The sequence below is a fragment of the Cololabis saira genome, chromosome 21 (genome assembly GCF_033807715.1).
Source record: "Cololabis saira isolate AMF1-May2022 chromosome 21, fColSai1.1, whole genome shotgun sequence".
Lineage (NCBI taxonomy): Eukaryota > Metazoa > Chordata > Actinopteri > Beloniformes > Belonidae > Cololabis > Cololabis saira.
Window position 1 is genome coordinate 7450762 of NC_084607.1, and position 6135 is coordinate 7456896.

Genomic DNA, 6135 nt, shown 5'->3' on the forward strand with positions numbered 1-6135 from the left:
AACATCTGTATACATGTTAAACATCTGTACACATGTTAAACATCTGTCCACAATGGAAAACTTAATAAAAGGCTTACAATATATCAGTTGGTGACTTTTTTTTTCTAAATTGCATTACAGAAAAAAAAGAACTTTATCACAATACCCCCCCCTCCATCTTTCCGCTACAGAATGTTGACCTATGTTAAAGCGACACTACGTAACTTTTCCACCTTAATATCATATTTCCAGAGTCATTGTGATGGTACATCAACTTCCAACAGGTTTAATGACACCTCTGTCATGGTCTGAGGGGTCTGTATCGCCTTCACTGGCACTATGTAACTCTGAGGAGCATGGTAGGAACCCTGCCACACTAAAAAACTACACATTTTACGGCTTTGACTGCTTTACGGCATACGTCACTTCCCCCTCCTTCCCGATTCGCAGTCGAGACGAAAATGGGTGGGGCGTGGAGCGCAGAGCTCAGCAGAAGCTGGTAACCCATTGCTGTGTTGTGGCTGCAGCAGCTCCACATAACAGACCAGGGAAAAGATCCTAATGGTTTAACTTTTCAACGGTTTCCTGCTCGGAGGCAGAACCACGCAGGCCAAGTATCTGATATAACAAAGTAAAAGAGTGAAAGAGTCGTCGGCTCGCTTTGGATCGCGGCTGTAACGACCAAACACACAGTAAAGCCTGAATTATGGTTCTGCGTTAAATCGACGCAGACCTACGGCGTAGGGTACGTGGCGACGCGCAACGTACGGTGCGTGTCGCCGCGTACCCTACGCCGTAGGCTCTGCGTCAATTTAACGCAGAACCATAAACAGCCTTAAACCACAAACACTCACACAGACGGGTCGGATCAAAACACGGGTTTTATTCCCCACTTCGCCAGCTAAACGCAGTTGCTGGCCAGCTCTCTGCGGTGCAATTAACCCCAATCTTCAGATAAAACTAGGAAAAAATATTAACTCTTATTTGTAGCTGCAGAAGAAAAAAATTATCTCACGAGGAAAACAAAAATATTGCTCACGCCTCGGAGCCTCTTCAGCATAATATAGCAGTCAAAAAAAAAGAAAAGTAAGAGGGATACAAAACATGTACTGTATGTTGTACTATTATACAAATTTATTGAAACACATGGCTCTTCAGTAGGGATTTCATATGGATCCAGACCGTTAATAATCATTATTTTCTCGATATACCGCTCCCTGGCTGGTATCCCGGTAAATTCCAGTTCCTTTCCAGCAGTTTAACATCTTTTTTTTTGCGTTCCGTCTGTTCACTTGGTGAAACAGAAAAGCATCCCGTCTCCTCTCATCAAAACAAATGCAGCGACGGGACAGGATCTTTCCGGCAGTACGCGCTGGTGCTCATGGGAAACGTAGTGTTCTTTCTGGTAAAGCACTACCGCTTTTGTCCAAAAGATGCCGCCAAACTCAGAAAAGCTGAAAGTTACGTTGTGCTGCTTTAAAACAGGAAATGGTGAAAGCATGGAAGAAGAAAAGAAAAGTAGAATTAAAGGTCCACTATGGATTTTCTGAGCAGTGGCTGACTGAGAGTAAGAGACGAGAGGAGAAGGAGAAAAAGAAGGCTGAAAAAATAAATGCGATGATAAAAGAAGATGAAGAAACGACTTCTTCACGGAGAAACCTTGATGTTGAGAACGGTAATAGGGGACGCCCTAATGACCAGTCGGACTCTGACTTAACTGATCAAAACAAACCTGAGACTTCAAAACGAATACGCGTGACTCCCGTAAGGATCGTAGGGATCCTGTTAAACTGAAAAAGGTCTCGAAACGTGCTTTTTCTGCACCATCTCGGGTTCAACCAACTCGGGACGTAGAAACAAAACATAAAGTTGAACCTCGCAAACAAAAGAAAGACCTGTATCCTGTGTCCGACCTTAAACAAATAAAACAAAAACCTGGATATGGTAAAACAGACTCAGGCTCCGGCTCAGACTCTGACTTGGACTCTGAATCTAACCCAGGATGTGCTGCGCCCCCCACCGACCTGATTTGTCCATTAATCCAGGTGACTAATCCGCATTACTGTCAAGGTGGTGATGACAACCCGACCATTATGGTTTTTCGAGCATGGTCCAAAGATGAAATGATGAAAGCTGCTGATGGTCTTGCAGACCCATTTCAGGATGCCAACCTGTTCCCAACTGACTTGGTAGAATTGATGAACAGCTTTCACCTGAATGGCTTAGAGGTGCTTCATGTGGTCAGTAAAAAACTTGGGCACAGACTTGGACGTATACAAGGTGATTTCACTGGACATGACGCAGCAAATCCTCCAGTGATTTTACCTGCTTACTCTCATGCCTTGACGAAGCAGTAACACGGTTAAACAATCGCATTATTACGATCTTCTGTAGGGGAGCAGACTACACCTGCATTGCGGCATGCAAACAAAGGGATCCAGAACATGCTGAAGACTACGTAGTTTGTTTAGAAGCGGTTTTCAGGCATAATTCTGGCATTCCTTATAACCCCGCAGACAATGGAGCTTACCAGCAACAATTGAAAAAAGCGTTCCTGGAGGGACTACTGCCCACAGTGCGACATTTTGTAATGAAGTACTGGGTTCCTCAGACCACGGGCTCTGTAGCAAAGGCCGTGGAATTTGCCTCCCACGCACAAAGGGCGGTGTCCGTGAAAAAAAAGTCAAGGGGGTGCGTATGCTGCAGAAGAAGACACAGAATACGTTGAATACTCTGGTGATTATCGGAGTGACGGACGGGGCAATCTACACGGAAGAGATCATTTCCACCGTAGACGAGGGGGGAGGAATGCAGGAGGGAATTGGGAAAAATCTGATCCAAATTGCTGGTATTGCGGGAAAACCTGGACATTTTTCCAGGGATTGCAAGACTAATCCTGCAAATAAAAGAAAACAGCCACAGCAAGATAAACGTCTGGATAATCCCAACTCAGCCCAACAGAAATGACTAGTATCTGAAACTCCGAAACAGGGTCCAGACGATGTGGTAGACATCTTTGCAGCCCTTAAACATGCCCGTCAAAATAATGAATTGCCATTCATAACCCTCAGTATTCAAGGGGAAAACTATTGCTGTCTTTGTGATTCTGGGGCTTGTAGAACTGTTTTACAAACTACTCCCCCAAAAGTAACCTTATCTTCGGATGAAGTATATGTGAAAACAGCAAGTGGACACATGGCAAAACATTGGTTGACAAATCCAGTTTCCGTGTGCCACAAGGACACCGGAAGAACAGCTTCCTGTCTTGTTCTGGTCGACCCTTCATGCCCAGTAAATTTGTTAGGCAGAGATTTAATATACCTCCTCGATATTTCCATCATTGTAACCAAGAGCGGAATGAGAGCAGAGATAACTCCAGCTGATTCTCAGGATGTCTTTGTCGCACAGGGAATGGGGCTACCACATTATTGGTGGGCCCTAGATCTGGGTAACCAAACAGTAGCAGATGAAATATTGCAAGTTACAAAAACTAAAGTCGAACAGGGGGAATTTATGCCTCGTGACGCCCTCCATGTAACTATGAGGTATGACACAACCCCTGGCCCAGATCCATCTTATGATATAAAGCTTCATAAACTACGAGATCAGGTCATTACGGTTTCCCATTTGTACATCTCTCCGGATGGAGACTCAGTATGTTCGGTAATATTGTCACAAGAACAGAAAAAACTCCTGTATCAGCCTCTCCCGCACATCTCAGTGTGCAGAGTAACATGCAGAGATTGGAAGGAAATGTCACATATTCTCCGCACAGCTAAATCAGACACATATGATCCAAAAACGGAAAGAGATGGCTGGCTTACAGGCAGCCGCACTCATTACCTGCGGCGTACCCTCATTTGGAGGGTTAAAGTGACACCTACAGCACAAATGGACGAATGACCGTGTGATAATCCTACAGACGCTTTTGTAAATTTGGAGAAGTACCCAGAATTAAGTGAAATCCCTTCAGAGTTGTGGTCAAAAGGCCCAACTGATGTTGGACTGATCAAAGGCTGCACCCCGGTACAGATTTAACCTCTGTCCGGAGTCAGACCAAACATCAGACAATATCCTATCAGCCCTGAAGCACGGAAAGGGATTGAACCTGTAATAGCTGATATGGTAAAATCTGGGATTGCCCGATCCCCCCCGATCTTCATTGTGAAGAAGCCACACTCTGATAATTGGAGAATAGTTCAAGACCTTCGAGCCTTAAATGAAGCCGTCTTACACGCAGCGCCGGATGTACCAAACCCACATACTATTTTAAATCAAATAACACCATGGAGAGAATGACATATAAATTTAGAATGAAGGAAAATGTCTCTTCGACTAAATGGGAGAAATGGACCCGATGGGACACAGTGGGGAATACTTGAAATCTGTCTTATTCATATCTCTCTCTCTTGGATCTATTGTAATTTAATAATAGACACATGTAGCCGCAACTGTTGTAATTGTTTTGTTTGTTTGTTTGTTCTTTTGAAATTTTTCAATAAAAATTAAAGTTTAAAAAAAAAAATCAAATAACGCCAGAGAAACGTTTTTTCTCTGTTGTTGATTTGAGTAATGCATTCTTTTCCGTTCCAGTGCATCCAGATTCACAGCACTGGTTCAGTTTTATGTTTAATGGCAAAAAGTACATGTACACCCGCTTACCACAAGGATTTTGCAACAGCCTGCATGAATACACTCTCGCGCTCATACAATCTATGTCAACATGTCAGATTCCGACGCACACACAAATGTTATTATACGTGGATGACATTTTAATCACAACTGACACAGAAGAAAATTGTAATCAGTACAAATGTTATTTTATTTTTTTAACAATAAAGTTGCCATTTGTGAACATTCAGTGTTGTGATTTCTTTACAGTTAACATGATTCATTTGTCTTGTAACATGAGAAATTAAATGATGAGGAATTGGAGTAAATAACTGTGGTGTACCTATTTAGAAGTAGTGACCCATTCCCCTCTTCAGGGAACTAAAGGCTGATTTATGGTTCCGCGTTACACCAACGCAGAACCTACGGCGTAGGGTACGCGTTGATTTAACGCAGAACCGTAATTCAGGCTTTAAGATCCCAGGGAGCCGTTTACACCGTGTCATAACTGCATGCGAGCGTCCGACTATCGCGTCGAGCTGCGTGACATCGGACGCTCTCTGTCCACACTGAAACCATTAAACTCGCGGCCAGTTAGGACAGTCCAATAGAAAATAAAGCAATGGAATTGATTTTGTCGCTGACGCTCGCTCGCATCGCATGGGACACGCTGTAATAGTGTACGGAGCCGGTTCTTCTGCCCGGAGAGGCTTTGTGCCCTCCCCTGCTACAAGTCAGTCAGGCAGCCAATCAGCACAGAGCCTCATTATCATAGCCTCCCCGCCCCTCAGAATCCCTCATAGATAAGGTTAGAAGCAGTAAAAATAAAGACATGGCCCAGAGGCTGAATTTCTGATTTATTCAGAAAAAACAATCAAAAGCTTGTTTTTAAGACATTCAAAGCCTGTTTAAGATATACATTAAATGCCATAATAAGTCACCTTTAAATAAAGGCAAATGACTGAATGAATATCAAATAAAGCAATATCAATAGAATTGGTTTTTTTTTCTTCTCTTTATCGCATAATGTTCACAAAGTGTAATGCAATTCATGTCATGGGTAGTGTATTTTGAAGGATCAAATACTCAACATCCCATATTATCAATTTTACATCGTGCAAGAAATGATGAGGGTGGCAATCAAACTTTGAAAATCGACTGTGCGCATGCGCAGAACCACAAAGTAGCATTCAGTATATATATATATATATATATATATATATATATATATATATATACAATGGTATATACTATATATATATATATATATATATATATATATATATAGTAGCGTAGATATATATAAAGGCTAGATGACTCAAGGCGGAGTCTCCAGCGTCGTTCACCGGCGGCCATCTTACTACAGGACACTCTTTGGCGCGCTATCATGTTGCTGTTGGAGGGTGAGTGGTCTGTTCAGACAAAAATACTCATAACTTGCTGAAATCTTGATGGATTTACAAACAGTTTGGTTTATTATAAACGCCATTAACGTGGGTATGATTCGAGATGCTTGGACATGTTGAAATTGTATCCTTTCTTTTC